Raw genomic sequence first — 7605 nt, forward strand, 5'->3', positions numbered from 1 at the left:
GAGTTCTGGTTCCAGACATTTGACAGAGAGACTTCTACTGCCGCCATTTTGGTGAAGGTAAATGGAATTTCTTTTTTGGTGCTTACAACATTAAAAAAAATGACAACTGAGGAGCAGCCAGGTGGAGAAACATGAAGCCCAAACTCCCTGTTTTGCACCCGGCTGGGGACCTTTTTTGCCCGTCAATGCCCACCTCTCTCTCCTCTCATCTTCTGTTATCTGCCCACTGTTTCTCTCCAATAGAGGAATGTTTTTCTTTCCAGAAAATCCACATACATCACAGTTTTCATCTGGAACTATTTTCTTCCAAAGGGTCTTTAGATTATAAAGTATCAAGGACACTGTTTCTGGAGATGCTGTTGAGATCTTTTGTTGTCATTATCCAGGGCGGGGAGCACCACAAAGACAATTTAATTCACTTTCATTGCATTTGGGTGACAGTAGGGCTGGGTGATGATTCACTACAATGATTTATAGCTTTCAATGGAATCATACCATGATGACATCATATATTGAGACATTGTCTAATATGTATTAATTTTTTCCTCTATATTTTCACTTGAAACTGTGATGTTCATTTAACACTAAAGTTAATAAAAGGATTAAATATTCCACTACTTTGTCATTTATTTATTCACACGAGTATAGAAAAATATGCTTTACCATGTAGTCATTTCATAAAGACTACTTATTTATTAAATTACCACAAAACATGCTATAACATGATTCATTTCGCTAGCAGAATATGAAATTACCGAAATCGGCATAGAATCATTTGTCTATATCGCACAGCCCTTTTTTGGAAGGAGTAAAAATAGTCTGGACCCTTGTAGATCAGCTGATCTGTATCTGCCAACATGGGTCATCAATGATCGGCCATTCGTATCGGCAACAAAAAAATGTGATCGGGGATCTCTTAAAATTATATTTGCTCCCTTTTTTCTTTTATGCTGATCCGATCCGAGTTTTATGATCCGTTGCACCACTAGAATCGGGACTGAGAAAGTTGGAGTGGTGCATCTCTACTTCAGAATGCAGACTTATATCTGATGGCCAGAAGCAGCACCTGAATTATAGAAGACAGTGTCGAACATAAAGGTTAGTAGCGCAGGCAGCACCGATACACATCACAGGGAGTTGCTCATAAAACATGCACTCGTAAAACATCATCCAGCTGCAGCTGCCAGATAAACACTGTTCTATTCCAATGCCAAGGCCACTTAGTGAAAAATAACAGCTTATATTTTTTTCTCTCTTCTGTGGCGCGTCAGAGAGCGATGCTGCCACAAGTTACATCTTTAAAAACACATAGATGGATGATGAAGTGCAGCATTTCATCAAGCGCAACTCATTGTCAACATGGCCTCCACTGCTGCACCTGTGGAGGGGGGGGGGGGGGGGATCATAAAGTTCCCAGCTGCTGCCATCCATTCAATAAAAAATAAATAAAGCCGAGAACAAAGTGTCTCAGCCTGTGTGATGTGTAAATTCAGAGCTACCGGTCACGTTCCTCTCCGTGGCTCTGAGGGGCAGCGGAGCCCAGACAGGTCTCCTGGAAGTTTACCTAACCCATTACAGCATACAGTGTACAGTAAGAGGATTATATCACCAATCCCCTGATGTCACCGTAAAGCCACAGAGGCCTTAGCTCAGGGTGAACCCCCCCCTCCTCCAGCCCCTGAATGGTGCCGCCCATTACGATCTGGTAATCAGTTCACAGGTTCAAACCCCCTCAGACCGGCAATGACAGCGGCTTCCGCACATGCTCGAATGCTTGCTTCATTCTTGGGCTGTTTGAGTGGCACACGGGAAACAAAGGGCCATATGTTAAGGTGAAATGTGCCATATATAAAGCCATTTGCTCTTTGACACAAAGGTGCTCCTATTTGGCCCCCAACCAGCGGGGCAAAGCTGGAGTTGCTTCACAAACCAAAGTTTAGCTGCTCTGATCGTTTCGGTCGCAAAACAAACAAAACTTGGCAAAATCAGCTCTATTCCAGCCTTTTTACGGCATGTTTTCCTAACCTGAGAGACGGGATTCATCCAAAGGTTTGCAAGAGATATCTAAGGGGCCATGAGATGATAACATTAAAAAGAATGAAGAGCTAATGTGATACGCTGTGCGTTGCTGGCTCGCAGGCAGACATCAAAGAAAGAAGAGAAAGAGGTACACTCATAACTCGGACGCAATCATTTACTTCACGCACTTCTGAAGAATGATCTTTCAGCAAACTTCTGTCTTTGCTGAGCCATATTTTTCTGTTCCTTGGAAAAGAGAAAAATAATTCTATTACAAAAGAGCCAGTCACATGTGGTTGACACGACAATGAAGGTGTTTTATCCTAAGGGGCCACCGTAGTTTGCTACACCTGGTCGCTGTGTCATTCATCTATCAAACCGGCAGAAACAAAAGGCAACGTCAAATCCAAGGGGGTTTTCAAAGTCAAAGACTCTGAAGTCATTCCAATTGGCTAACCTTGGTCGTGTATTATCCCGTTCTCAGACCAGCTGTACGGTCCCGTCCAGTCCGCCCCTCTTAGGCACAGATGGCCCTTAAGAATGAAGCCCGCCAGGTGATGGAGTTTCTACAACTCAGCATTTAGTTTGAGGTTAAGTGAAGGCTGTTCATTGTGCTTCGGGCCCCAGTGTCTGACTCCTACCTGGGATTAAGTCCTTCCATTAGTTAATCACCCTCACACTAAACCTCCTTAAACCCAAACAATAGAAAAACATCTCACACAATCAATCGGCGTTTCACAACGCTGCTGCTCGGCGAGATCGCCGCGCTGGGCGTCGTATTAATTCATACGGGCGATAAAATTGGTCGTCTCTGCTGTGACATCTGCTGAGTTTTATCTCCTCCATCTTGCATCCACATGGCTGACATTTTAAGGAAATTACTAAACACATCCCCCCCCCTCTGGGCGTGATCACATTATTGTCATTAAAAAAAATGTTTTGTTGCTTTGATGTCTGACGCTCAGCAGGCAGTAAATGTCCAAACCTGGAGGGAACACGGTTGCGTAGATCTGGATAAGACCTGCTGTTCTTTTCTAGATAACGGTCCTGTTTGACTCACCTGTGCTTGACCCATTGTGCAATTGTAGTTCAAAGCAGTGGGTCACTATGACCACATCTCATGGCTGCACAAATTAAGTGAATGGACAGTCCTAAAAACAACATCACGGCAGCATGAGCTCATCGTGTTTGGCAATGATTAATGGACTTTCCCCTGATATCATGTCCCACTCTCAATGTGGAGGATCACCTCATCCTGTTCTCACTTTTGACACAGAAAGCGCAATAGTCAGTACTTTTTCAGTAAATGATGATGATACAGCAATTTCCTGAAGACAGATATTTATATGACAACAATAAAAAAAATGGACAAAAGTGCCAATTAGCTGCGGCGTTTCCAAACAGTTAGCTCCACAGTTTAATAACCCCCGGGCTCTGCTTTATGCCTGCTGTGCTTTTCCAAGGTGAGGGTAAAACCCCCCCCCCAAAAAAACAGAGAAGGCCTGGGAGAGCGTCAACTGCCTTCTGTGGAGCCATTCATAGTCTCGCTACCGCTGGAAACACCGGTGAGGAATTCAGGGAATGCAACTTCTCGGCAGAGATCAAAAGGGTTGAACATTAACGGCGCTGAACTCTTCAGCCCTCCAGTGCTGCTCCCAGGGACTGCCTCTTAAGTTCAAGGGTCCCGCAGGAGCCCTGTTGAATGCTCCGTGTCAATAGCGGGTACGTCACATGGAGCGGTTACACGTGAAGCCGCCGGCCAGGTCACCCCCCCCCCCCCCCCCACACACACACACACGCACACACAGGCACACACACATACTGGGAAATATACAAACCATTAGGTTTACTCATACGCACCTGATTGACTGATATGACTGACTGAAGCCCAAAATGTTTTTTCTGTTCGGGATTAACAGAACACAACGCATAAACATTTGAAATTCCTCAGTGGCAGTTTTCCCGCTCATCTGAACTTTTGCAATTACTGAACATGTCTTTTGACAAGAGCTGCCAGTTCTTAACCTGAGGTGACAACTGTTCTCCAGAAGAGATCTCAATGCCGGTCGAACACCTGCAGTATTTGAGGCCTGCAGGGGTTCGTCTCTGTCGGACACTTTGAATAAACCCGACTGGGTGCCCCTCGTATCTATGAACTGTCAGATGTGGCCGCAAATGAGTGGGCCTTAAGATAAGTCATCAAGATTGGGGCCCATAAATAAAGTGATCTTTGTACCGAGATGCCCCTGGTCCTTTCAGTCTGCCTGCTGACGACTCTTAAAAAGCAGTCTAAGCAGTTTAAATGAGCCAATTCGAAAAAATTGATTGAGTCCGGTTGAATTTAGTTCACTTTTCTGTCAGGCCACAGGGAGAAAAGAAAAGAAAGGGAAAGTCAGCACCAGTTCATTGAACACATACTACAGCTGAGGAGGGATTAGTGTCAAATGCTACAACTATTGTACATACGGTATCTCTTTGCGGAGGCCTTGGCAGAGTTCCCAGGTAGTAGGCAGCTACTACAGAACAGGGCTTTGAGTGGGTGCCATGTTTTAACAGTGAGGGATGGGGACGACCATGCAGCAGCTGTGGGTCTCAGTCACAGGGCAGGAGCGGGAGGTAAGAGGGTTCACTGGGTGACGCTGCGGTTGTAAGGGGTTCAACCCGCTTCCTGCTGGGGGCCAGGACGGATTTATGATCCGGCAAAAGTCAATGTTAAAACAGGATGTTCTGAGGAGCCAGAAACTTGGGGCGCGGAAATTATCTGCATGTGTCTGCCATGCTGTTATAAGAGTTTGACCATACACTGAACTATAGCATTGTCTACACCTCACTGCACAGATTTAAAGCAGCGTGTTTTCGTACATTGCCACCGTCTGTGGTGGCGAGAAGTAATCGCATGTTTGCAATAATCTGTTTGTTTGCATTTGTTTTCCATAACGTGCCTTTAAGGATACACAAAATGAGTGTGGTTAATATCAGATTAAGGATTGGGACAGGTTTTTGCTGTTATATAATATGGTCACAGTTAAGCAATACCTTGATTACAAAAGGTGGAGAGAGTACTAGAATATTGTACTCAAGTAAAAGTACTTTTGTAAAAATATACTTTAAGTATCCATCTTGAAGATTTTCATTTAAATAAATATCTCATTATCTACCGTAAAAGGGGGTAACACCGTTGTGATGGAGACTATGGCCCACTGATGAAAGTATTGCAATATTTATAAATATACAGTATTACGAACTGGGTGTCTGTGTGACTTTGCCAGGAAAAAAAACAGTGTACTACAGTTGTTCTTCATTATATACACACACAGACTATGAACCCACAATTCTGAAAAAATAGCATGTAATAGTATGGAATTTCGGACAAAGCCCATGACTCCAGACCGCACAATTTCTAAATTTAACTCAAATAGCAATTCTTAAGTAAACTAGGACTGACATAATAAGGGAAGTAAATACATCTTACAGACTACAAGTGGAAAAACATCAGGAGCAATAGTAACGTCCAAACCAACAGACAACTGCAGTGTAGTCTCAAAAGAGTTAACCAGAATTAAAAAACAGCTATGGACACAAAGGCATGAAACTTCTTTTAAAATCAACAGAAGTATAAAACACCAACAAAGCAGACAGCATGGACATGTACGCTATAAACAAAATTAACTCCACAGCCACATACATGGCAAAAAAGCAGAGAGTGCACTTCTTTTACGCACTGGCTTGCGCGCATTGGCGCAACGTTGGAGCGTATGCGCGCTATGCCAGACGAGGTTGTTGTTGTTGTTGACGTTCTCATCTGGAGAGTCCAGCAGTGTGTTGTTGCACCGCAAAGGCCTCCACAGTCTGCTTCAGGCCCATCTTCTCTACTCGTTCATTCATAATAAAGCCACGTAGTGGTCTCGCCAGGTGGTGCCTTTTTGTTTTTGGTAACTGTAACCACACCATTTATTATCCTTAATTTGGTGGTGCTTGAAGTGACCGCAAACATTTCGTTAAGGTATCATTTCCGGTCTAACTTTCCGGAGCTCTGCCCTCCTGCGGCCGTAGACACACCTTTCTCTCTCACACTGTTTATCAGGGAACTTTTTCATGCGACTTTTGTTTTTACTCTGCAAGGAAGCGACTTGAAATGTAGCAAAGTATAATTGTGATAGTAAAAGTCAAATTATTATAAAAAAAAATCAAATCAAAAATACACAAAAAGACTTTGTTCACAATTTTATTCTTAATGTCATATTTTAATATGTGAAAAGATGACAAAAAATGCAATTATTATCATGAAATATATGCAAATCTCATGTATTTTAAATGCAGTTTTGGAGGGGAATTTAATTGGACATGACATTGGATGTTCAATTCCACACACTGTATTCATACCGCTAAGATTTGCATGTATTTAACTATAATATTGGATGAATAGACAATCAATCAGTCCCTGCTGCTTCACACTGCACACTCAGTTGGTTTATGATCAAAAGCTCCTTACAACACCTTCAGTGGCCTATGCGGGACAGCAGTCGCACTCTCACATGAATATTTGACAACTCATCAAAGACACGTGGATGGGAAAATGCAAAAGAGGCTACTCATAATTATCAGGGGTGCATTTTGCCCCCTCATTTTACAGGATTTTTATGAACCTTCAAGGGCACTTTTGCCCTGGGCCCTTGATAATTACTGACCTTGGTGTGTGTGTGTGTGTGTGTGTGTGTAAATATTTTTTGTCTGATTTCTTCACTTCTCATGCAGTCTAGTTATCAGATAACTGTCTAAAAGCCCTGCTATCTCTCCGACAGACGAGGGTCTCAGAGCGGTCGGGTACATTGTGCTGATATGTACAGGATTTCACTCAGCTGTGTACTTTGAACCGTGACTCTGATGAGAGCAGGGTCCGGCTTTAGTGTGGGGGGAGCAGACATGGCCGTGACAATTCTGGTGTTGTGGTTGTTTTGCGGCTTTTTAGTCATTTTACGACTATTTGTGCATTTTTTGCCTCTCTTTTTGGTTGTTTTGAATGTCTTTGGAATTGGTTTGCAGCTTTTTGTATTATATTATGTCTCTTTATGGTGGTTTTGTGTTTCTTTGGGATTGCTTTGAGTCTCTTTATTGTAATTTTTAGTGTCTTTCGGATTGTTTTGAGTCTCTTTTTTCTCGTTTTGAATCTGTTTGTGGTTGTTTTGAGTTTCTTTGTAGTCATTTTGAGTCTCTGTGGTTGTTTTGAGTCTCTTTATTGCTATTTTTACTCTCTTTGTGGTTATTTAGAGTCTTTTTTGAGTCTCTGTGATTATTTTTAATCACTTTATTGTCATCTTTAGTCTTTAGTTTTGAGTCTCTTAGTGGTCATTTTGAGTCCCTTTGATGTCATTTTGCGTCTTTTTAGTGGTTATTTTGAGTCTCTTTATTGTGATTTCACAGTCACTCCACATAGATCCTGAGGCCCTAAGCCTGTGCCCGGTAGACCAATTCAGGACTCCATTCATGATGAAAAATACGCCAACTACCTATCACCTTCTGACTTGTACACATACTCACAGAAGAGAGTAACACGAATGACGTTGGAGGGTCAAGTTTGTGGACAGC

Source organism: Anarhichas minor, unplaced genomic scaffold (assembly GCF_050575085.1).
Source record: "Anarhichas minor isolate MPS153535 unplaced genomic scaffold, ASM5057508v1 ptg000074l, whole genome shotgun sequence".
NCBI classification, from domain to species: Eukaryota; Metazoa; Chordata; class Actinopteri; order Perciformes; family Anarhichadidae; genus Anarhichas; species Anarhichas minor.